Source organism: Peromyscus californicus, unplaced genomic scaffold (genome assembly GCF_007827085.1).
Source record: "Peromyscus californicus insignis strain IS unplaced genomic scaffold, ASM782708v3 Scaffold_4__1_contigs__length_199733344, whole genome shotgun sequence".
Taxonomy (NCBI): domain Eukaryota; kingdom Metazoa; phylum Chordata; class Mammalia; order Rodentia; family Cricetidae; genus Peromyscus; species Peromyscus californicus.
This window is the reverse complement of record NW_026294562.1, coordinates 101,039,457-101,066,059: the sequence shown is the minus strand read 5'-3', so window position 1 is coordinate 101,066,059 and position 26,603 is coordinate 101,039,457. Positions and strand designations below refer to the sequence as shown.

The 26,603-nt window shown below is 42.1% G+C and overlaps 2 pseudogenes; both read right to left on the bottom strand.

Moving 5' to 3' along the window:
- Nucleotides 1–5,797: 5,797 nt before the first annotated feature.
- On the bottom strand, nt 5,798–15,575 carry LOC128123916 (T-cell ecto-ADP-ribosyltransferase 2-like; annotated as a pseudogene).
- Nucleotides 15,576–23,413: 7,838 nt separating this feature from the next.
- LOC128123915 (T-cell ecto-ADP-ribosyltransferase 2-like) lies at nt 23,414–26,336 on the bottom strand (annotated as a pseudogene).
- Nucleotides 26,337–26,603: the final 267 nt, after the last annotated feature.

Here is a 26,603-nt window from a genome sequence, read left to right as displayed (position 1 = left end):
GAGCATTTCAGGGCAATTAGGTAAAGGTGAATAGAGGTGACCAATATTAAGGCTCATGTTTTTCATTCTTAATTGCTCCTGGATACAGTTTTTTCATATGCTGACTAGAGCATGTGAATAAAGGGTTGATGTTAGAGTTTCCTCTGAGAACTACCTGCTTCTTTCAATCCAAGATCTTGTAACAAATACATCAGCTTCCTGGGCCCCTAGACACAGCCACCAGGTGACATATTAGGATAAAAAAAGGCTGTAATAGACCAGGTGGACAGAAATCTATAACTTCCTGCTCCATCATGTGTAGGGAAAAGGGGGGAAAAGGCTCCACCAAAATAATACCCTGGGACCTTTTGTGCATCCAGCTTTCATAACTGAACTTTCCCAAAAATAGAACTAGGAAGAGTATATGCTTATGCTGCTGTATATTTGGAGGATCCTACAAGTAAGAAACCTACCCCCCTTCCTCCTCTTATTTCCCTTACTCATTCCTTCCTTTCTCCTCCTTCTCCTCCTCATTTTTGGAAACAGGGTCTTGCTATGTTACTCAGGCTGGCACAAAGTCTTGGTCTCAAACCTCCTCTGTGATGATATTGTGTTCCCCAAAATATTGTGCTCCCTAATAAACTTATCTGGGGTCAGAGAACAGAACAGCCACTAGATACAGAGGCCAGAAAATGGTGGCACACACACTTTTAATCCTAGCATTCCTAAGGCAGAGATCCATCCAGATCTCTGTGAGTTCAAGGCCACACTGGAAACAGCCAGGCATGGTGACTCACACCTTTAATCCCACGTAGTGAGCCATTAATCCCAGGAAGTGATGGCAGAAAGCAGAAAGGTATATAAGGCATGAAAACCAGGAACTAGCTGGTTATGCTTTTAGGCTTTGAGCACAGTTCAGTTGAGATTCATTCTGAATGAGGACTCAGAGGCTTCCAGTCTGAAGAAACAGAATCAGCTGAGGAATGGGCAAGGTGAGGTGGCTGTGGCTTGTTCTGCTTCTCTGATCTTCCAGCATTTACCCCAATACCTGTTTCCCGGTTTGATTTTCTTAATAAGACCTCGTGCTACACTCCTCAGTGACTGAAAATATAGATATCATAGCTTTGGCTCTAACTCAAGATCAAGATCTCTCACACAATCTTGGTGCAACAGGCTCCAGTGCTTTGGTTTGTTCCCACACTACTGGATAATCCCATTGTGTTATATGGACAAAACATATCATTGTCTGGTCCTGATGATTGATATTGGACTAAAGGCACAAAATCCTACTGGAAGAAAAATGCAAACCTGAAAATTGTGGAAGTGTTCCCAGGGGTGGTGACCTATGTGCTTGTAAGCCCAACATTTGGGAGATAGAGGCAGGTAGATCAGGAGTTCAAGGACAGCCTTGAGTACATAGCAAGTTTGAGACCAGCCTGGACTACCTGAGAATTTATCTCAAAAATAGAGTTTTAGAAAAGGAGGGTGGGTGGGATGTTAAGAAGGCCACTGCAGCAGGAAGATGCTCAGAGCCTAAATCAGAAATCTCTTGGAGACAGGGTACAGGGTAGACAAATCCTTTATATGCCGAGGCTGTGAGAAAGAGGAAGGTGGCTGTGAAAGAAGGGGGTGACAAAAATGCCGTGTGTTTTAACACACTGCATGAGGCACACCTTAACTGGTGGTGGGAGCCATGCTGTGGGTGATTAGGCACAGGAGTGGAGGTCAGGTGTGTGGTTTGAATGAGAATGATCCATAGAGGCTCATAGATTTGAATCTTCATCAACGGAGAGTGGAACTATTTGAAATGATTTTTAGGTGATACCTGTTTGGAGGAAAAGTGTCACCGAGAGTGGGCTCTGATCTTATAAGAAGTCCATTTACAGCAGTCACTCCTACTGCTGCCCAGGATCCAGGGGTTTACCTCTCAGTTACTTCTCCAGGACCATGTCTGTCTGCATGACACCATGCTGATAATGGACTGAATCTCTGAAACTGTAAGGAAGTCTCACTTAAATGCTTTCCTTTCTAAGAGTTGTTGTGGTCATGATTTTCTTCACAGCAGTAGAACAGTGACTTAGACAGAAGTTGGTACCAGGGAACAGGGTGATAGACCTGACCATGCTGCTTAGTGGCAGAATGTCTACATTGAGACAGTGGACTAGTTGAACAGTTTAAGAAGGGATTAATGGGCCATACAAGTAGGAGCATGGAAAACATTGGTGCCGAGGATGATCTGAACTGTGGGAACCTCAGCTCAAGAAGTTTCAGAGGAGAAGAATATTACTAAGTGGACTAGAGACCACTGTGATAGTTTGGAAAAGAATGTGGCTGCTTTCTGCCCATGTCCCAAAAAAATCTGCCTGAGGCTACATGGAAGAGTTTTGGAGTTTAATGGCATTGGCAGAGGAGATTTCAAGACAGCCTAGTATTGACAGTGTCCTGTGGTTATTAGTGGCCACTCTGATGCAGATCTATAATGAAAGGAGGCAAGCTAAGAGCAGAAAATTTCAAAATGTAGTTTGAGGAGAAAAAGAGTACCAGGAACTGTATTAGAGTTAAGTCCAATTGCTCAAGAAGATAAAAAGTTCAAAGAAAAGCCTGAGGCTTAATGGAATAAAGGGAGTGGTGACCTCAGGGCAAGATCCCACCCAGCTAATCTTCCAACTTGTGAAAAAGAATTAAGAAAAGCTTAACCAGTGAAGGCAACTATCAAAAACTGAAAAATATAAAAATGTGTTTTAATGAGGGGGCCCAGGTTCCAGCCCCATCAATGAGCAGAACTTGGCAGCTTTGGCCACTTGGTTCTGGATTTAGAGTCAAAAATACAAAAAGGGCTGTGGTGTTGTAGGGTATCCATCAGAGAAGACTGCTCAGACATGGGTTGAAGCCAATAGAAAATCTTGATGAGCTGATCAGTGACTACAGCTACACGGAGTATTAGGGAACACAGTGGAGCAGCAAGCCTTTCTCAGGGTGAGCATTTAAGCAAAAAAAAAAATTCTGGGTTGATGTACTTCAGTTAACAAGAGCAGTTAACTAAAAGCAGAATACAGAAGCCAAAATAGCAGAACTATGGACGTTGAAGTATTAAGTCTTTGTTTTCATTTTGGCAGGTGGTGCTACATGGGGCTCAGGGTGTTGAAAGCAAAGGAAAGAGGTCTATACACCCTTCACTGGACTCTAATGAGAGTTTTGTTATACTTGTTTTGGGGTTTGTTTGTTCTTTTAAATGTCCTGACTATTCTCTTTACCTGACCAGTACTCTGAGTTCTCTATGCTCAATGAATTCCAATCTATCACTAATAGTTTAACTATCAAATATCAATGATCTGATTCATATGATCTACAGCCAGTGGGGAATGGTGTACTAGCTAAAGAACCTCCATTTTATGTTAGGCATCCATCTTGGTACCTAATAGTAATTTGACTCTAACTTCAGTCAATGGACGATAACTTCTCAGTAACTTCAACTAAGTGACTCATTCACTCCAGACAAAAAAATGTACACCCGCTCTTCCTGAGACTTAGAGGCCGGCCCCCAGCTCCCATCTTGCTCCGGACGTCCCTTTTGGAACAATCAAAAGGGGAAAAAAAAAAAAATAAAGCTACTATCTCATAAAAAAAAAAAAAAAAGAGTATAGAATTCTGTAGTGGGTAGCTGTTCCAGCTTTGACCTTGAAGCACTGCCCCTAGAGTGACAGCAGGTAACTGCCTATGACCTGCCCTTGGGGCATGGCTGAGAGGGAGCCCCTTAATACTTGAGGTGCGTACCTGTTTGGCCCTTCTGGATACCTTGTGGTCCTGGAAGCTGGATGGGACACCAAGCCAGAGTTCTCCGCTGAATGGTACCTCATCTCTCCCAGATCCTGTAACCAACCCCTTTTGGCTGTAAGTTACCCCCAAAATAAATCTCTCTTGATTACCAGAAAAAAAAAAAAAATAACAGATTTTGGTGTTCATTTCAATTTTGAAGCAGAGTCTTGCTATGTAGCCAATGCTGTATGACAAATCTCATGATCCATTTGTCTCAGGCTCTTGAGTTCTGGGATAAGATTAAGTTAGAACCCTGAGGCAGAAGTATTGTGTGCTATAATGTGTTATATGACATTATAATATATATGTGGATATGAATAAATATATAAAATATATCTGTGATTGATATATTGTGCACCCCAATAAACTTATCTGGGGGTCAGAGAACAGAACAGACACTATATTAAACATAGGTTTAGGCAGTGGTAGCACACGCCTTTAATCTTAGCATTCAGGAGGCAGAGATTCACCTGGATCTCTCTGAGTTCAAAGCCACACTGGAAACAGCCAGGTATTGTGACACACACCTTTAATTCCAAGAAGTAAGGGCAGGAAGCAGAAAGGTATATAAGGCATGAGGACCAGGAACTAGAGTCTCTTTAAGCTTTTGGCTTTTAGCAGCTGTTCAGCTGAGATCCATTCGGATGAGGCCAGACAGGCTTCCAGTTTGAGAAAACAGGATCAGCTGAGGAATTGGCGAGGTGAGGTTAGCTGTGGCTTGTTCTGTTTCTCTGATCTTTCAGCATTAACCCCGAAAAAAAAAAAAAAAATGTACACCCATGACCACCTCCTTTGTTGTATAGTATCACTAGCTGTCTTTTGGGCTTCTGAAACTTGCTTATGCAAACATTCAAGGACTATTCTTAGGTCCCCTTGACTACCTAATCTTGGCAGAGCAAATGAGCTCTTCATTTGCTGGTGCAGATACTCAAGATATTCTTGTGGTTTCCACATTTAAAAATCCTTCCCTCATCCCCACCCCTCTTGGCTCAACAGTCTCTGGTTTGGCTCAGAGATTATTGTCCTGCTCCAGGCTACAATATTCAGCTGATTACAATATAAATTGAGTCTATGGTCTTTTCCCAGGGGTCTCCTACTCCATAACATGGTGAGTAAGGGAAGCTTTATACACTTGGGCTAAATCCACCCATGGTGAGTACAGGACACAGACTTCCTGATCCATATATGGCTAAAAATGGGCCTGTCTGGTTTGCTGAGATGGATTAGCAATGCTTGATGTGTCAAGCTGACAATCTGAGTTTGATCCTTGGAACCTGTATAAAGGTGGAAAGAGAGAGCTGATGCCTGGAATTGCCCTTTGGCTTCTAAACACATTTCAAGTTATGAACTTTAACACAAGAGGCAATATAATGATAATAAAATTTTAAAAATTAATATGCTTATCCATGTCCTCAGAGATGATCAGAGTTACAGAAATAGGCTGACAGGTCTCAGTAGCTGGTTGTATTTCTGATGGGGAGAAGTAGGGAGTCGACTTTATCTAGGTCAGCCCTTACATTTATGGCCCGCTCAATTTGTCCTGCAGGAGCATCTGAGAGAAATGTCAACATGAACTTTCTCAGTTGTATCAATGTGAGCCTCAGAACTCACGACTTAAGAGAGTTTCTCAAACAAATAATTCAACCTATAGAAATATCTAGTCACAGAAATCAAGGTGTGGTTATAAATGGTTTATTTTGCTAAATTGTAACATTCATCACATATTGTATACTTTAAAACTGTTACTGCTGACCATGAGACAAACACTGCTTTTTTATTATAGCAAAGTGTCAAAGGGTAGTGAATTTGAAATCAGAGCATAAAATTCCAACCACAGAACCAGCAGGTTCCTTGAGTGTCTATGGAAGTCATGAATGCTAAAGCAGATCTCCCCCAAAATGATCACACCCTTCATTCTACCTCAGACCTTAGAGAACCACCAAGTTCTTGCCCCTGGGCTGACCTTCAACACTCAGACCCATGAACTGCAGGCAGGAGAGGGCTACAGCTCAGCAAGAGGAAGCAGCAGCTGGACCAGGAGACCAGGTAGCACCACAAGCAGCAGGGTTGCTGTAGATGGGAGGAGAAAGGAAGGTTTCATGTGGGAAATCTCAAGACAAGGATAGCTCCCCTAAATATTCAGAACTTTATATCCAGGTCAAAACCCAAGAGAGTAGGTTCTAGGGGCCCAGCATACCTGACTAGACTCTTCTGGCTTCCTCGGGATTCCTAAAGTACTCAAGTACCAGGAAGTTAACAAACTGATAGATCCCAACCACTTCCAGGTTCCTGTGTGCTAAAACTGGGGATTAAAACTTTTCCTATCCAGAGTTTTCTTGGCCTTCTAGTAGCCCAACAGGCTTTTGCTTCTTCACCCAAGAAGAGGTCTCTGGATCTGAATCTTCTGAAAGTCCATTGTTGCAGCAATGTGCATTCCTTTTATGCCAGCTGGTGTGAACTAGAATCTACTTGTGGCTCTCAGCCTGCCTTGACTGGAAATCAATCATTTGACCCTGATTGGCAGCTTCTTCTTGCCAGAAAGTGGACCTGGGTAGGGGTCATGCTTTCCTTGGGCTTGATATAAATTCAGATTTTCTCTATGAAAATGCATGAAGCCCGAGAGCCTGCCAGCACCCGACTAGACTAAGAGGTGAGTCTTTATCCTCATACCCGAACACCCCAGCCCCTAGGCTTTGGGCCCAGGGGCACAACCCTGCGCCCCTACACCCCCACCCATTGCAGTTCCAGTTTCAGGCCAGTTGGTAGGCAGACCTCCTGCACACAGGACAGACCACCACCATCCCCCATCAAACCCTGTAACCCAAGCCCCACCTCCCCCAAATCCTACCCACCCTCCGAGACTGCAACTGTTCCCTGAGACAGAGCCTGCAAGCACCCAACTGGACTAAGAGGCCAGTTGGCAGACAGACATCCTGCAGACAGGTCAGACTACCACCATCTACCATACGGTAAGACTGCAGCTACTCCCTGAGACAGAGCCCACCAGTACCAGTTGGACTAAGAGCTGCTCCCTAAGACAAGAAGTTCATCAGCATCAACTAGACCAAGAGCTCCCACTGGATCAAGAGTATCACTCAGACCAAGAGAGGCTCCCTCAGACACAGACACTGCTTGCACCAAGTGGAGAAAGAGATGGGTAGACGCCAGTGCAAAAGTACAATCAATGACATAAAAACCAATATGGCTCCATCAGAACCTACATCAGCAAGACCTGAACATCCCAACACAGAAGAAACTGAAGATATCTATCAAAAAATGACTCTAAGAAGATATTAGAGATCTTAAAAGAGGAAATGAAAAATTCCCTTAAAGAAATGGAGGAAAAGTCAAACAAAAAATGGGAAGAAATCAGTAAATCTCTTGAAAGCCAAGAGAAAGCAATTAAACAAGTGAGGTAAACAGTTCAAGATTTCAAAACTGAAATGGAGTCAATAAAGAAGACAAAAACTGAGGTAATGCTGGAAGTGGAAAATCTGAGTAAATGAACAGGAACTACAGGTGCAAGTATAACCAACAGAATGCAAGAGATGGAAGAGCAGATCTCTGGCATTGAAGATACAGTAGAAGAAATAGATACATCAGTCAAAGAAAACACTAAAACCAACAAAGTCATGACCCAAAATGTCCAGGAAATTTAGGACACCATGAAAAGACCAAACCTAAGAATCATAGGGAGAGAAAGAGATTAATACCAACTCAAAGGCACAGAAAATATATTCAACAAAATCATAGAAGAAAACTTTCCCAACCTAAAAAAAGGAAATGCCTATAAAAATACAAGAAGGTTACCAAACACCAAATAGACTGGATCCAAAAAAAGTCCCCTCACCACATAATAATCAAACCACTAAACATACAGAATAAAGAAAAAATATTAAGAGCTGCAAAGGAAAAAAGGCCAAGTAACATATAAAGGCAGACCTGTAAGAATAACACCTGAATTCTCAATGGAGACTCTAAAAGCCAGAAGGTCCTGGACAGATGTTATGCAGATACTAAGAGACCATGGATGACAAGCCAGACTATTATACCCAGCAAAACTCTCAATCAACATAGATGGAGTAAACAAAATATTCCATGATAAAACCAGATTTAAACAATATCTCTCCACAAATCCACCCCTACAGAAAGCATTTGAAGGAAAAATCCAACCTAAGGAAGTTAGATACACCCATGAAAACACAGGCAATAGATAGTCCCATACCAACTAATACTAAAGAAGGGAAACAAACAACACTACCACCAAAAAATAACAGGAATTAACAATAACTGGTCATTAATATCCATCAATATCAATGGTCTCAATTCACCTATAAAAAGACACAGGCTAACGGAATGGATATGAAAACAAGATCCATCCATTTGCTGCATACAAGAAACACACCTTAACTTCAAAGACAGACACCACCTCAGAATAAAAGGCTGGGAAAAGACATTCCAATCAAATGGATTTAAGAAGCAAGCTGGTTGGCCGGGCGGTGGTGGCTCATGCCTTTAATCCCAGCACTTGGGAGGCAGAGCCAGGCGGATCCCTGTGAGTTCGAGACCAGCCTGGGCTACCAAGTGAGTTCCAGGAAAGGCGCAAAGCTACACAGAGAAACCCTGTCTTGACAAACCAAAAAAAAAAAAAAAAAAAAAAAAAAAAAAAAAAAAAAAAAAAAAAAAAAAGCAAGCTGGTATAGCTATCAAATATCTAAGAAAATAGACTTCAAACTAAAATCAATTGAAAGAGATCAGGAAGGACACTATATATTTATCACAGGGAAGATCTGACAAGATGAAGTCTCAATTCTGAATATTTATGCCCCAAATACAAGGGCACCGACATTCATAAAAGAAACATTACTAAAGCTCAAATCGCACATCAAACCCCATAGACTAGTAGTGGGAGACTTCAACACCCCACTGTCACCAATGGACAGGTCTGCCAGACAGAAACTTAACAGAGAAATAAGGGAACTAACAGACATTATGACTCAAATAGACTTAATAGATATCTACAGAATATTCCACCCTAACACAAAAGAATATACCTTCTTTTCAGCACTCCATGGAACCTTCTCCAAAATCGACCACATGCTTGGTCACAAAGCAAATCTCAACATATACAAAAAAATTGAAATAACCTCCTGGGTCTTAACAGACCACCATGACTTAAAGTTAGACTTGAACAACAACAAAAATTACAGAAAGCCTACAATCTTATGGAAACTGAATAATGCCCAATTGAATCACCAATGGGTCAAGGAAGAAATAAAAAAAGAAATTAAAGATTTCCTAGAATTCAATGAAAATGAATGTACAACATACCCAAACATATGTGACACCATGAAAGCAGTGCTAAGAGGAAAACTCATAGCTCTAAATGCCCACATAAAGAAGATGGAGAAATCTCACACTAGTGACTTAACAGCACAACTGAAAGCTCTAGAACAAGAAGCAAACTCACCCAGGAGAAACAGATGCCAGGAAATAAATTAAGAGCTGAAATCAATAAAATTGAAACAAAGAGAACAATACAAAGAATCAATGAAACAAAGAGTTGGTTCTTTGAGAAAATCAGCAAGATAGATAAGCCCTTATCCAAATTAACCAAAAAGCAGAGAGAGAGCATCCAAATTAACAAAATCAGAAATGAAAAGGGAGACATAACAATTGACAATGAGGAAATCCAGAGAATCATCAGGTCATACTTCAAAAACCTGTACTCCACAAAATTGGAAAATCTGAAAAAATGGATGATTTTCTGGATAGGTACCTATTACCTAAGTTAAATCAAGACCAGATAAACTATTTAAATAGACCAATAACCCCTAAGGAAATAGGAATGGTCATTAAAAGTCTCCCAACCAAAAAAAGCCCAGGACCAGATAGTTTCAGTGCAGAATTCTACCAGATTTTCAAAGAAGAGCTAATACCAATACTCTTTAAATTGTTCCACACCATAGAAACAGAAGGAACATTACCAAATTCATTTTATGAGCCTATAGTTACCCTGATAACCAAACCACACAAACATGCAACAAAAAAAAAAGAGAATTACAGACCAATCTCCCTCATAAACATTGATGCAAAAATACTCAATAAAATACTGGCTAACCAAATCCAGGAACACATCAAAAAAATTATTCACCATGACCAAGTAGGCTTCATCCCAGGGATGCAAGGATGGTTCAACATACGAAAAATCTGTCAATGTAATAAACCATATAAACAAACTGAAAGAAAAAAAACACATGATTATCTCATTGGATGCTGAAAAAGCCTTTGACAAAATCCAACACTCCTTCATGATAAAGATTCTAGAGAGATCAGGAATACAAGGAACATACCTAAACATAATAAAGGCAATTTACAGCAAGCCAACAGCCAACATCAAATTAAATGGAGAGAAACTCGAAGTGATTCCACTAAAATCAGGAACAAGACAAGGTTGTCCACTCTCCCCATACTTATTCAATGTAGTACTTGAAGTTCTAGCTAGAGCAATAAGACAACAAAAGGAGATCAAGGGGATACAAATTGGAAAGGAAGAAGTCAAACTTTCATTATTTGCAGACGATATAATAGTATACATAAGTGACCCCAAAAATTCTACCAGGGAACTCCTATAGCTGATAAACTCCTTCAGTAAGGTGGCAGGATACAAGATTAACTCAAAAAAATCAGTAGCCCTCCTATATACAAATGATAAAAGGGCTGTGAAAGAAATCAGAGAAACATCACCCTTTACAATAGCCACAAATAATATAAAATACCTTGGGGTAACTCTAACTAAGCAAGTGAAAGACCTGTATGATAAGAACTTTAATTTTTTTCTCTGAAGAAAGAAATTGAAGAAGATATTGGAAAATGGAAAGATCTCCCACGCTCATGGATAGGTAGAATCAACACAGTAAAAATGGCAATCTTACCAAAAGCAATATACAGATTCAATGAAATCCCCATCAAAATCCCAACACAATTCTTCACAGACTTGGAAAGAACAATACTTAACTTTATATGGAAAAACAAAAAACCTAGGATAGCTAAAAGAATCCTGTATAATAAAGCAACCTCTAGAGGCATCATGATCCCTGACCTCAAGCTCTAGTAATAAAAACAGTTTGGTACTGGCATAAAAATCAACACGTGGACCAATGGAATCGAATTGAAGACCCTGACATTAATCCACACACCTATGAACATATGATTTTCGACAAAGAACCCAAAACTGTACCATGGAAAAAAGAAAGCATCTTCAACAAATGGTGCTGGCATAACCGGATGTCAACATGCAGAAGATTGCAAATAGATCCATATCTGTCGTCATGCACAAAACTCAAGTCCAAGTGAATCAAAGACCTCAACATAAATCCAGTTACACTGAACTTGATAGAAGAGAAAGTAAGAAGCAGTCTGGAATGAATTGGCACAGGAGACCACTTCCTAAATATAACACCAGTAGCACAGTGACAATTAATAAATGGGACCTCCTGAAACTGAGAAGCTTTTGTAAAGCAAAGGACACGGCCAATAAGACCAAATGACAGCCTACAGAATGGGAAAAGATCTTCACCAACCCCACATCTGACAGAGGGCTGATCTCCAAAATATATAAAGAACTCAAAAAGCTAGACATCAAAATACTGAACAATCCAATTAAAAAATGGGCTACAGAGCTTAACAGAGAATTCTCAATAGAAGAATCTCAAATGGCTGAAAGACATTTAAGGAATTGCTCAACATCCTTAGTCATCAGGGAAATGCAAAATCAAAACAACTCTGAGATACCACCTAACACCTGTCAGAATGGCTAAGATCAAAAACACTGAAGACAGCTTATGTTGGAGAGGATGTGGAGCAAGAGGAACACTCCTCCACTGTTGGTGGCAGTGCAAACTTGTACAGCCGCTATGGAAATCAGTATGGTAGTTTCTCAGAAAATTGGGAATAAGTCTTCCTCAAGATCCAGTTATACTACTCTGGGGCATATACCCAAGGAATGCTCAATCTTACCACAAGGACACCATGCTCAACTATGTTCATATCAGCATTACTTGTAATAGCAAGAACCTGAAAACAACCTAGATGTCCCTCAAGTGAAGAATGGATAAAGAAAATATGGCACATATACACAATGGAGTACTACTCAGCAGTAAAAAACAACGATATCATGACATTTGCAGGCAAATGGATGGATCTAGATAATATCATCTTGAGTGAGGTAACCCAGACTCAGAAGGACAGACATAGTATGTACTCACTCATAAGTGGATACTAAATAGGAGGGAAGGGTTGGCCAGACTGCAACCCACAACTCCAGAGAGGCTAGCTTACAGGAAAAGACCCTAGGAGGGACACATGGATGATCCTGTGAAGGAGAAGTGGATGAGATCTACATGAGTGGACTGGGGGGGATGGCAGAGGGCAAGGAATGAGGGATGAAAACATAGGGAAATGGGAGGGTCAAGCTGGAACAGGGACAGAGTGGAAGGGCAGGGAGGAAGATACCATGATAGATGAGGACATCATAGGAATAGGAAGAGGCAGGGTGCTGGGGAGGCTCTCAGGAACTCACAAGGTTGACCCCATCTTGGGCTACTGGCAGTGGTCCAGAGGGGGCCTGGACTGGTCTACTCTGGTGACCAGCCTAGCAAATAACCTAGCTGTCATCATAGAGCCTTTGTCTGGTGACTGATGGAGGCAGATGCAGAGATCCACAGCCAGGCACCAGGCTGAGCTCCAGGAATCCAATTGATGAGAGAGAGAAGAGATACTGCAGGCAAGGGACATTGAGCTCATGATGGGAAGATGTGCAGAGATGACCGGCCACACCAGTGGAAGCCCATGAACTGTGGACTGGTGGCTGTGGAGCCCCCATGGGACTGGACTAGGCCCTCTGGATACGAAAGACGGTGATTGGCTCGAACTGTTTGGGGGGCACCCAGGCAGGAGGATCGGGATCTGTCCCTGGTCTATGGGTAGGCTTCTGGAATCCGGTGCCTGTGGTGTGACACCTTGCACAGCCTTGGTGCTGTGGGAAGGGGCTTGGACCTGCCTAGGCTCAGTGTGCTGGGCTTTGCTGACTCCCCATGGGAGACCTCAATTTGGGGGATGTGGGGTGGCTTGGGAAAGAGGGCTGGGGGTGGTAGGAGGGAGGAGGAGGGATCTGTGGATAGCATGTGGAGTGAGTAGAAAAGTTCTTAATATAGAAAAATGAAAAAAAAAGAAAATGCATGAAGCCCCTGTGATCACTTCTGTAGTTGCACTTCCTGCTCCAAAGACTTCCCATGTTTCCCGAAACCCTGGAGTGTCAGAGCTGATTATATCTAAGATTGCTCTGTACTCATTATCTAACTGTAGTTCATTTCAGGTTCTCCCTGGCCTCTCACTCAAACTTAACTTCCTAGGACAACATTTAGTGGGGTCTGGATATAAGAAATTCAGACACTGTGCAGATCCTGAGTGGTGGGCATAGGAGACAAGGTCTCTAGAGTGTAAGCAAGTGATTTTCCTGTGAATGTTGAGACCCACACCTATATGAGTTTGGATCAGATGTCTGACATGTGTACAGGGTTCTTCATATTTAAGAATAAAAGGCATTTGTGGATTGATATATACATGCCAAGTAATATGTCTTAAATACTTCTTTTTAAATAAATATTTTAATTCATAATCAATTTAATTTTACATATCAGCCATGGATTCCCCTGTCCTCCCTCCACCCACCCCCCTGCATTCTCCCCCCAATCCACCCCCCATTCCCACCTCCTCCAAGGCAAGGTCTCCCCTAGCAGTGGGACCAGGACCTGTCCTTGGTGCATGAGCTGGTTTTTTGGAACCTAGAGCCTATGCTAAGACACTTTGCTCAGCCTTTGTGCAGGAATACCTCTCTTTTAATTCTCAAAATAATATTACTACAATATTTGTCATTTGGATCTTTATGGTTCAAATAAGGAAACTGATAACTTGCCAAGAGTCAGAGAGTTAGTGATGATTGAACTAGATTGCCATGGAGTCTGACCCCAAACCTATGACAGAGAGCATGGTACAGTAATTTTCTCTGAAAGTATTAAGGAAAGATTGCTGTGATAAGTGACACTTGAACTATGCCTTGAAAAGTAATCACCAAACTAAAATTGATGATGTCTTTGCTTTCATAGATTCAGACATATGGTCAAGGGATGAAGAGAGAACCCAGGCCACAAGGAATGATGGGCATACAGCCATAGAGACCCCCAACATGGGCTGCTTTGGTTTAATGGATGGATAAATAAATATCTGCTGATGGGACTTTTCACTCCTCAAAGGGCTGGACATGGTAATAGCATTTTCCTGAAGTCCCTCACTGTGTTTAACCATTCCTGATAGACCTGCACTAAAGTATGTGCCACTTGGCTTTACCGATGCTACCCCTCATCATTCTAATCATCATGGCCATGTGCATGGTCTACCAGGTGTCTTCTGGTAGGGAGCACCACTATTCCATTTCATGATGTCCCCACCAGCTCTACCTCTAACACAGACCCAGACTCACCTGAGCTGCTGAAATGGCTCTTGTCGGTAGAACCGCTATAGAAGCAATTGAAGTTGTTTTTCCCTCTTTTGGGGGAGTGCAGAGAAATTGTGTTATACTCTTTATTGTTTTGTGGTAACTTTACTTTGTGATATACTTCATAGCCTTGAATTAACACCTCCTCTTCTTTAGGTTTATAGGAAAATTTATTTATCTTAATCCCCAAGCAGGTTTTGATGATAAACAGTGTTCCACCAACACTACCAAAGCCACCAAGAGCTGCTCTCTCTTTCAAAGATGAGGAAGTGAACTGCCCAAACCTCACAGAGTCCTCCCCACAGTAATGAAATTTGTTATCAGTGCCTCTATATACTGTGTAACAATCCTGTTTACTCAGAAGTTGAAAGCTCTTGTTAAATAGTAGTGGAAGGCCTTGTAATGGAAGTTACCGGGATTTTTCTTGAATTCTCTAACTGCTCTGTTAAAGTCTTTGTAGATTCTCCCAGTGTAAGCCACTATAGCTGTTTAATGAAAGCCATGGAAACCTTTGGGATTGCTCATTCTGTTTTTTATCTCCTTCCATTGTTTCTCTACCTTTACCCACTCAAGTTTTAATTGCTCATTCGTGTTGAAGTCTTCTTGTAACAGCTGGGGTGCTTTTCTCTCCATGTCTTCGACACAGCCCTCATACTGATTATCAAATGCATTGGGAGCCATGTCCAGGTTGGAAGGCTCAGTCAGGCCTGTCACCTGAAAGTAGAATTCTTTGTTACTAGGTAAGTTTACTAAGCTATCAGCATATACTGGATGCTGTCTGGAGCCTACAGCATGAGATGTTTCATACTCCAACCTCACACATGGCACATGCATGGACACATTCTCATTATGTTATAAGGGGTGCAGAAAGGCAAGGCTGAGATCTCTAATTCTTTTCTGTTAATGGATACTTTATTTTTCTTCTTTATTCAACAAAATATTTAGTCAAAAATAACAGGCCTATCATGATATTTTAATATACACATGTCAGTGTATATTGCTCATGTTAACTCACACACAACCTTCCCCCTTACTGATATTACCTTTTCAATACTTCTCTGGATTCATACCCTCTACCATCCTCTAACTGCATACTCCATCCTGGGAACTGTAATATCACAAAGACATGGGCAGGGGAAATCAAGGACAACAGTGCATGGATTGAGAATATTACTTGCTGAGTTAACAACCAAGTCAGAAGCAACGTGTGAACTTTTGATGTCATCTTCATGTTCAAACACAGCTGCAAGGAAATACAAGACAATGAAAGAGGGGTACACACAGTATTGTAACGGTCTGTTGATCATCTCTGGGTTAACAACTGAACCTTTATTTCACATCTGGAAGTCCAGGCTCCTGCTCATACTGCTCCCACAATGGCTTACCAACACTCTGTGTATAGCTCTGCTTGGATGCTTACCAGAGATGAGGTGACTGACATTCTGTCTTCCTAGTAAGAAGGGATGATGGATCAATCCTGGTAACACAGAGAGCTATATAGTGTGGAGGTTGCCAGGGAGAAATAGGTCATATTTTAGCAGATGTGTCTTAGGCTCTGATGTTTTACTTGCACAGATGCTTATATTCTACTCCATATTTGATTAGCTTGTGGCTCACACTCAGCTCATTATCTTTGAATGTCTTTTAATGGTGTCACTATTCACTCTGTTCTTGATTTGGATATGTTCATCCTCCAAAGGTCCCCAGTGTGGCCATATAAAGATGGGGAAACATTTAAGAGGTGAGGTCTACTGGGAAGTGACCAGATCCTGGTGGACATCACCTTTAGAAGAGATCATTCAGTCTTGTAGGATCCTACTCAGTTCCTACAAGAGCAAGTCTGGCCCCAGAACCTCTCTGGCTTCCTCTCTTGCCATGTGTTCCCTTCTGCACATGGCAATGGCTTCTCTGACATTGTGATAGAGAATATTGTGATTCAGTCAGGAAAACCCTAATCAGCCAGTGCTTTCATGATATTAAGACTTTCCAGCTATCAGACTGTGAACTGAGAAAGCTGCTGTGGGATGTTCTGTATGGCAAATGTGTTGCTCTGATTGGTTAGTAAATAAAACACTGATTGGCCAGTAGTCAGACAGGAGGAAGTATAGGCAGGACAAGGAGGAGAAGAATTCTGGGAAGTGGAAGGCTGAGTCAGAGACATTGTCAGCCGCCGCCATGACAAACAGCATGTGAAGATGCCAGTAAGCCACGAGCCACGTGGCAAGGTATAGATTTATAGAAATGGGTTAATTTAAGCTGTAAGAACAGTTAGCAAGAAGCCTGCCACGGCCATACAGTTTGTAAGCAATGTAAGTCTCTGTGTTTACTTGGTTGGGTCTGAGCGGCTGTGGGACTGGCGGGTGTCAGAGATTTGTCCTGACTGTGGGCCAGGAAGGAAAACTCTAGCTACAGAAAGCACCTTTACCTTATAAACTTTCCAACATCAAGCATTTTGTGATAGTAATAAACACAAACTGATGAGAAAGTTCAGTGGGTAAAGAACTTGCCTTGCAAACATAGACCTGAGTTTGATCCCAAGAACCCACGGGAAAAGAGCAGGTGTGATGACATGCACTTGTATTCCAGCACTGGGAGGTGGAGAGAGATTGGTCCCTGAGATCCCCAAGACTCACTGGACAGCCAGACCAGTCTCCTTGGTGTTTCTGAGGCCTTTGAGAGACCCTGTCTTTACAAAAATGGTGAACAGTGCATGAGGAATGATGCCACAGATTGTCCTCTGACTTCCACATGCATGTGCCCATGCAAATAGATATGCCCACATGTGTCCATGTGCCCATACACAAAAAAAGAAAACAAAATCAAAAAGGAAGGAAGCAGACTAACACAACCAGTCCTATTACTAGTTGTATCGTATGAGAACGTATTGTTTTCACTACTCTTTGTGGGGTGGAGATTTTAAGTATATACTGAATGGCAGGTCAAGGAATGAGAAGTAAGGTCACCCCCCATTGGTGTGGACCCATCCCTTCATTCCTGCCTATGGCTTTTGGAAAATCATGAAAACTCTTCCCCACACTTATTGAAGCCTGTTTTGTTACTGTCCACAGAACTGTGACTTAGCTGGCAAGATAATCCTCTCCCCACACCACACAAATGGCAGAAGAAAACTCCATGCTGTGGCTGACTAGTTGCTCTTTGGAAGGGTTCTCCTCCACAGCTTGGTTTTCTCTACGCTGAGTCTTTAGGGAACAATGCAGAAACAACAGACCTAGAAGTTCTGCAGTTGACTGAGGGTTTCCACCTCTGCACATCCTGAACATTTAAGAACTTATTCATTATTTATTATAAAATAACTATTGTCAGCCTTATAAAATATCCTCTCTATATTCTTTTTGTTTGTTTGTTTTTTGTTTTTTGAGACAGGGTTTCTCTGTGTAGCTTTGGAGCCTGTCCTGGAACTCACTCTGTAGCCCAGGCTGGCCTCGAACTCACAGAGATCCCCCTGCCTCTGCCTCCCAAGTGCTGGGATTAAAGGCATTCACCACCACTGTCCAGCCCTCTCTATAGTCTTAAAGTCCACCTAGACATCCAGTTATGGCAGCACACACCTATAATCCCAGCCCTTGGTAGGTGGAGGAGGGGAATCCCGAGTCCCAGGCCAGTTTAGGATGTAATGAGACTCTCAAATGAAGGTAAAATTAAGCTCTGCCCATAAATAGAAACAAAGGTGATTTCCTTTGGCCTTGAGTACATCCTGGAGCTACTTAGGATCTGGCTACTTATTCAAAATGGTTCCTAAAGTTTGGTTGTATCAGGAATTCTCTGGAAACTTGTCACCAACACTGAACCCTGATTCAAACTCATGCGTTTAGTATTTCTAATGAGCTCCTTTGTTATTCCAACACAATTTGCTTAAAAGAAAAGATTTTTTTCTTCTTTTTAGTAATGGGTATGAATGCATGTCCTGGGGTTAGGGGGGTATATGCACCTGTAATGAGGACTATTGGGGTCCATCCCTGAATAACCCTCTCTCCCAGGGTCCTGGAAAGAATCTACAACCAGCTGGGAACATAATCTTAGTAATATCAAAAGAAGCTATGTAGATACACTGTACTCTTTCAGTCCATTCACTTTACTGTTCTAAGTTAGTTCTCTCTATACAGCTTCTTTTCAGCTCTCACACTTAGCTCCTCTCTTGCCCTATTCTCTGTACCTTTTTCTGCTGTTCTATCTTAGTTCTCTCTCATGTCTTTGAAGTTTCCAGTTTTAATGCACATACAATCAGCAATTCTCTGGCCAAAGCAAGTTCATAAGGCTTGAATTCTTTCAGGGTCATAAAAACAGGTAAGAGTTTATACCAGGCAATGACTGTCAGGTTTTCTTTATGACTCAAGGGAACTGGTTAAAAATGAGAGGGAGAGAGGCCTTAAATCAGTTAGGGAAATCTAAGAGGGGAGAAAAGGGAATTTGTGTGTAATACTGCATTCCTAAGTGTGGTTAGATAATAAGCTGATTAACAAACCAAGGTGAAAGTAAAAGGAGTTAAGAATTTACTAGTGCAAGGTTAGCTTGAGGCAGCATTTTCCTATCTGCAGGGGGGTGAGCTCAGGGCACTCTTGTTCCCTATCTATCTAAAGGCTGTGAATCAACAAGTTCAGACATGTTGTAATTCTATGTCCTTGGGTGTCTGAGAATGTCTAAAATGAGATACTTTTGCCTGGATACTTAACAATGACCAAATGTCTGCCAATGAAGATAACTGCAAGAAGGCAGACCTCTAAATTTAAATTGGAGGAAGGAACCAAGACCTGGTTGTGGGAAACAGGTGTTGACTGTGTGACTGTTATCATACACAGCTGGGGGAAGTTATCCAAATACCTCAAATGTATAGAAGAAGTTGTGCCCAATAAATGATCAATCACACTGTTAGAAGATCTTGGGAAAAGTTTCAGATGGGAAAGCTACAATAGCACACAAGAAATTCACTGCAGGAAACAGACAATACATTCAAAAGCCAATATCACCAAAACTTCTTGAGTTTTGGCTTCAACCTCCACCAGAGCCCCTGGTTCTAATGGGTCAGCTTTATCAATGCCAGATGAGTTCCTACTTCATGTTTCTACAGCTCAAGCACACCTGCGTGCAGATGCCCTCTGAGGCCAGAGGTGTCAGATCCTCTGGAGCTGGAGTTGCAGGAACCTGTGACATGGGTGATGGAACTGAGCTCTGATCCCACAGCAAGAGCAAGTACATGCTCTAACCACTAGCCATTTTTCCAGCCCACAGTTTGCTTTTGGAGAAGTATTATCCAGCATGGATTCCAATTGATCAGTGCTGAGGATTGAACTCAGAATGTTGTGCATGCCAGGCAAGCACCTTTCCACTGAGCTATACCCAGCTGAACAGTGAAGTCTCATTAAATAACACACATCTACACTTTCTGGCTCTTTCTCCAGCCTCAGCTAGAACCACCACCTTTCTTGTCTTAAAACATAAGTTCCGAAGCTCTGTTTTGAAGGCAATAAGTTTATGAAATTCCAGATGGAGGTGCCAAGAGAAAGCGATCTTGTGGGGTTGGTAGGTCAGCAGAAGGACTTTCTCATTCAGGAGGCATGGCTCAGCCAGCCTGCAGGAAGCTTCCAATTCTCTCCTCCCCTCCCTAGTTCCTCATGTGGTTGATCCAGATGTTTGCCTTTCACAGGACTGGTGTCTACTTCCCTGTGGGACAGCTAAGGACAGCCTAGCTGTGCTTTATTGGCGCAGATGCCCCTCACAACCCACACATACTGAAGATATGCAATTTGAGTCTCTTCAGCTCCAGTATGAACTCCTGGAACTTGTGCCTGCCAATTAAAATTCCCCCTGGAAATATGTGTAGCTACTTGGATCTCAATAAAATATCCATCCCTCTCTCTTCTTCTTCATCCTCATCTCCTCTTTTCTCACTCCTCCCACTCTCCATCACTACTGCTTTATATATCTGCACTCAATTTCCAAGATCTTCCATTAAAATAATAAGCCTATGTTCCCAACATGCAGGAGATCTGGTGCAGGAGGACCTTGAGGTCTGAGTTAGACTGGGCCACAAAGCAGGCATCTGAAACTCTTTAAATAAAAATGGATAAATAAAGCAAAGAAGAGGATAGAAGCTAATGTTTGCATGGAGCTGGGAGGAAAATGGGATTAATTAAGCATATCCCTGTTCTGTCCTGAAAACCCAGGAAGTACATGAAGGAAAAAGTCTATACACATAAGAGTCTATGTACATGGATGCCAGTTGCTTCCTGAGGACCTGAGGGGTAAATTTATGGTCCTCATTTTATTTTTAAGTTTCTAAAAAGATTGATAGCCTCATCTGTCCTTCCTTTATCTGAACCCATCTCCCTACATGGGCTATTTCTTAGCCAGAGCTGACCTTCTGAAGCTAATCTTTGAGTCATAGACCCCCTCCCCAACACACACACACACACACACACACACACACACACACACACACACACACACACACACACACTGCTACACACACTGCAGTCCTCAGATTTTTCTCAGGGTCCCCTCAACGTTAGAGGCCTTCCCCTTCAGAGGACAGAGTTCAGAGTTGTCAGGTACCTGAGCAGGTCTTTGGTGGCTGGGTCTCTGGCCTCTTCTAAAAGCAAGTGTTGCAGAAGACAGTGCTGTGGCCTTTTATCTTGTGAACAATACACTTTCAGTTTCAGGTTAGATTTCAAAGGGCAGTCAGATGGTTTATGAGATTATGTAAGTTGTACTTTGTTACTGTTTTCCATATTTTTTGTTTTGAGTTTTTCATTTTTGCTTTTGTTCAAGACAAGGACCCCTTAGCCCAGATTGGCCTCTTCCAGGCTATGTAGGTGAGGATAACCTGAACTCCTGATTATTTTTTCACTAAACTAGATTCATTGGTGCAAAAATAGAACCCAGGACCTGGTGCTGCTTGGCAATCACTCTACCAACCAAACTGCATCCCCATCCTGCATCTTTTCCTTTGTCTGTACCAAAATGAGCCAGGACCTTTCTGTTGTTCCTCACAGGACTGGTGTGTGTGTGTGTGTGTGTGTGTGTGTGTGTGTGTGTGTGTGTGAGAGAGAGAGAGAGAGAAGAGAGAGAGAGAGAGAGAGAGAGAGAGAGAGAGAGAGAGAGAGAGGTAGATACTGCAGAAAGCAGAAGTTAGTTGTTCTTTGCCTTTTACAAATTACCTAAAAGCCTGTTGTTGTGACTCACCTCTCTCTCTCTCTCTCTCTCTCTCTCTCTCTCTCTCTCTCTCTCTCTGTCTCTCCCTGTGTGTCTCTCTGTCTCTGTCTCTGTCTCTCTCTGTCTCCGTCTTCCTCTGTGTCTCTGTCTTTCTCTGTGTCTCTGTCTCTCTCTGTCTCTGTCTCTCTGTCTCTCTGTCTCTCTCTCTCTCTCTCTCTCTCTCTCTCTCTCTCTCTCTCTCTCATGTGTGTGAATTTGAGGGTGTCAAATCCCCTGGAACTGGATTTACAGACAATTGTGAGCTGCCATGTGGGATCTGGGAATTAAACCTGAGTCCTCTGGAAGAACAGCCAGTGCTTTTAACCCCTGAGTAGGTACTCTTCAAACAATTCAAAGACCTATATAATATGGCATTTAACATGTTTTAAAACCGTCGACTTTCTGGACAGTGAGACATGTCTGCTCCTGGCAGCACCAATTTACTTCAAAATAAAGATGGGTGTCAAAGACACTCTATATGGAGTTTATCTTCTTCTTGGCAAAAATAGCCATTTGAGCAAGAAACTGTTCTTGCCTGGACTGCTTGATGACACACTGTATTGACTGGACATGCAGGATTCAAGGAAGATGACCACTGAACTTTGCAAGGCAAAATGGTCCTTCAGGTTCCTGCTTCACAGAAGAAAGAGTCAGACATTCCACAGGACACAGAGAGAAGTGACTGAGAGACTCTGGGCCTGTGGGCTGAAAATGGATGCCCCAAAATTGCAGAAGAACTTTGGGTGACTGTCTAGGCAGCCAGCGGTCTCTGTCACTCTAGATTTTTAGAAGTTGCTTACAATAACACTTCTTGTTACTCAGGTAATATCATATCCTTCTGAGGTCTTTGATGTAGTTGAAGACTAGATAATTATAGTTATGGTTTTCCTTGGTTATAATAAGAGATAAGTTAGATATAAAATTTTGACTCACAAACATAGGGTAGACAAAATATGTACTTTAATTTAAAAAAATACAAATAGACTAGATATTGTAACTGTAATTCTTGCTTGATAACTGTTTGTTATATGTAATTTTACTATGTTAAAGTTAGGCCCTTACTTTTTGATTAGAAAAGGGAGGTGCTGTGAGATGTTCTGTATGCTGTGAACGTGTTGCTCTGATTGGTTGATAAATAAAAAGTTGATTGGCCACTACCCAGGCAGGAAGTATAGGCGGGATAAACAGACAAGGAGAATTCTGGAAACAGGAAGGCTGAGTCAGGAGACGCCAGCCAACTGTCCATGGAGCAGCATGTAATGGCACAGAGGTAAACCTACAGAAAATGTGGCGACATACGGATTAACAGAAATAAGCTGAGTTTAAATGTAGAAGCTAGTCAGTGGTAGACCTGAGCTAATGGCTAAGCAGTTCTAATTAATATAAGCTTCTGAGTGATTGTTTTATAAGTGGCTGTGGGGTCTGTGGGGCTGGGCAGGACTGGAGAAAACTCCAGATACACATGCCTTAGGAGAGGTTCTCAAACAAATAATTCAACCTATAGAAATACCTAGTCACAGAAATCAAGGTGTGGTTATAAATGGTTTATTTCCTAGATTGTAACATTCATCACATAATACATGCTTTAAAACTGTTACAGCTGACCATGCAGACAAACACTGCTTTTTGACCATAGCAAAGTGTCAAAGGGTAGTAAATTTGAAATCAGAGCATAAAATTTCACCCACAGACCCAGTAGGTCCTTGGGTGTCTATGGAAGTCGTGAATGCTAAAGTAGATATACCCCAAAATGATTGCACCCCTCATTCTACCTCAGACCTTAGAGAACCACCAAGTTCTTGCCCCTGGGCTGACCTTCAACACTCAGACCCATGAACTGCAGGCAGGAGAGGGCTACAGCTCAGCAAGAGGAAGCAGCAGCTGGACCAGGAGACCAGGTAGCACCACAAGCAGCAGGGTTGCTGTACATGGGAGGAGAAAGGAAGGTTTTATGTGGGAAATCTCAAGACAGGGATAGCTCCCCTAAACATTCAGAACTTTACATCCAGGTCAAATCCCAAGAGAGTAGGTTCTAGGGGGCCAGAATGCCTAGCTAGACTCTTCTGGCTTCCTCAGGATTCCTAAAGTACTCAAGTACCAGGAGGTGAGCAAACTGATGGATCCCCACCACTTCCTGGTTCCTGTGCTCTAAGACACTGACTGGGGATAAAAGCTTTTCCTATCCAGAGTCTTCCTAGCTGTCTAGAGAGCCCAACAGGATTTTCCTTCTTCACCCAAGAAGAGGTTTCTGGGTCTGAACCTTCTGAAAGTCCATTGTTGCAGCAATGTGTATTCCTTCTATGCCAGCTGGTGTGAACTAGAACCTACCTATGGCTCTCAGCCTTCCTGCACTAGGCATCAACCATTTGGCCCAGAAGGGCAGCATCTTTCTGACTGAATTGGGGATCTGGGTAAGGGTCATGGTGTCCTTGGGCTTGATATAAATTCTAGATTTCTCTGTGCAAATGCATGAAGGCCCTGTGATCACTTCTGTAGTTCCACTTCCTACTCCAAAGACTTCTCATGTTTCCAGAAATCCTAGAGTGTTAGAGCTAAGTAGATCTAAGAATGCTCTGTACTCAGTAGTCTAACTGTAGCTCATTTCAGGTTCTCGCTGGCCTCTCAGTCAAACTGAAATTCCTAGGATAACATTTAGTGGGGCCTGGTTGTAATTAAGTAATTCAGACACTGTGCAGATCCTGAGTGGTGATAGGCATAGAAGACAAGGTCTCTAGAGTGTGAGCAAGTGATTTTCCTATGAATGTCGAGACCCACACCATTATGAGTTCAGATCAGATATAGGAGATGTGTACATGGTTACTCATATTTTAAAATAAAAAGCATTTGTGTAATGATATCTATTTTCCAAGTCATATGTCTTGAATGTCTCTCTCTTAATTCTCAAATAACACTGCTATAATATTTGTCATTTGGGTCTATATCATTCAAATGGGGAAACAGATGCATGGATATCTGATAACTTGCCAAGAGTCACAGAGCTAGTGATGTTTGAACCAGATTGCCATGTAGTCTGATTTCAAACCTATGACAGAGAGCATGATACAGTAATTTTTTCTGAAAGTATTATGGAAGGATTACTATAATAAGTGATACTTGAAACGTAACCACCTTGTCTTGAAAGGTATTCACCAAACTAAAATTGATGATGTCTTTGCTTGCATAGAAGGAGACATGTGGTGAAATGATGAAGAGAGAACCCAGGCCACAAAGAATGATGGGTATACAGCCACAGAGACCTCCAAACACATGGAAGATTTGGTTTGAAAGGATAAATACCCACTGATGGAACTTCTCACTCCTTATAGGGCTGGGCCTGGTAATAGCATTTTCCTGAAGTCCCTCACTGTGTTCAGTCATTTCTTATACACCTGCACTGAGGTGTGTGCTCCTTGCCTTTACCAAAACTACCCTTCATTATTCTAGGCATCCTCGCCATGTGCAGGTCTACTGGGTGTCTTCTGGTAGGGAGCACCTCCTCCTCCATTTCATGATGTCCCCACCAGCTCCACCTCTAACACAGACCCAGACTCACCTGAGCTGCTGAAATGACTCTTGTTGGTAGAACCGCTGTAGAAGCAATTGAAGTTGCTCTTCTTTCTTTGTGGGGAGTTCAAAAAAATTTTGTCATTCCCTTTTCCACTTGCTGTTTTGGTGACTTTGGGATATACTTCATAGCCTGGAATTAACACCTCCTCTTCGTTGGGGTAGTAGGAAAATGCTTTTATATAAACCCCCAAGCAGGTTTTGATGATAAACTGTCCCACTCTCACCACCAAAGTCATCAAGAGCTACTGTTTTGTCGAAAGATGAGGAAGTGAACTGCCCAAACCGCACAGATCCCTCCCCACTGTAATGAAACTTGTTCCTGGTGCCTCTGTAAACTGAGTAACAACTCTGGTTACTCAGAAGCTGAAGAGCTCTTGCTAAGTAGTAATGGAAGGCCTTGTAATGGAAGTTACTGGTATTTTTCTTGAATTCTCTAACTGCTCTGTTAAAATCTTTGTGGATGTTCCCAGTGTAAACCACTACAGCCGTTCCGTGGAAGTCATGGAAACCTTTGGGAGTGCTTGTTGTATTTTTTATCTCTTTCCATTGTTTCTCTGCCTTTTCCCACTCACGTTTTAAATCCCCATTCTTGTTTAAGTCTTCTTGTAACAGCTGGGGTGCTTTTCTGTCCATGACTTCGACACAGCCCTCATACTGATCATCAAATGCATTGGGAGCCATGTCCAGGTCGGAAGGCTCAGTCAGGCCTGTCACCTGAAAGAGAGAAGTGGGTTCTATTCAGTCACCAAGTTTGCTAAGTTACTAAAATACGCTGGGTGCTGTCTGGAGCCGACAGCACGAGACGTCACATATGCCATCCTCACACATGGCGCATGCATGGACACATTCTCATTGTGTTATACGGGGTGAAGAAAGGCAAGGCTGAGGTGTCTGATTCTTTTGTGTTTATGGATACTACAGTTTTCTTCTTTATTCAATCCAATTTTTAATCAGCATACAAAATAACAGGCCTATCATGAAATTTTAGTATTCATATACCAGTGTATATTGCTCATAATCACACAACCTTTGCCCCTACTGATATTATATATACACTACTTTTTCAAGATTCATGCCTCTACTATACTCAACCCTGGAAACTGTAATATCACAAAGATGTGTAAAGCTGGACCAACAGAGCATAGGTTGAGAATCTTACCTGCTGGGTTAACAACCAAGTCAGGAGGAACGTGTGAACTTTTGATGTCATCTTCATGTTCAAACACATCTGCAAGGAAATACAAGACAATGAAAGAGGGGTACTCGCAGTATTATAACAGTCTGTTGATGGATCAGCTCTGGGTCATTGACGTAATCTTTATTTCACATCTGGAAGTCCAGGCTCCTGCTCACACTGCTCCCACAAAGGTTTACCAACACTCTGTGAACAGCTCTTCTTGGATCCCTTACTAGAGACGAGGCAACTCATATCCTCTCTCCCCAGTAAGGAGCTACAATCAATCAATCCTGGTAACAC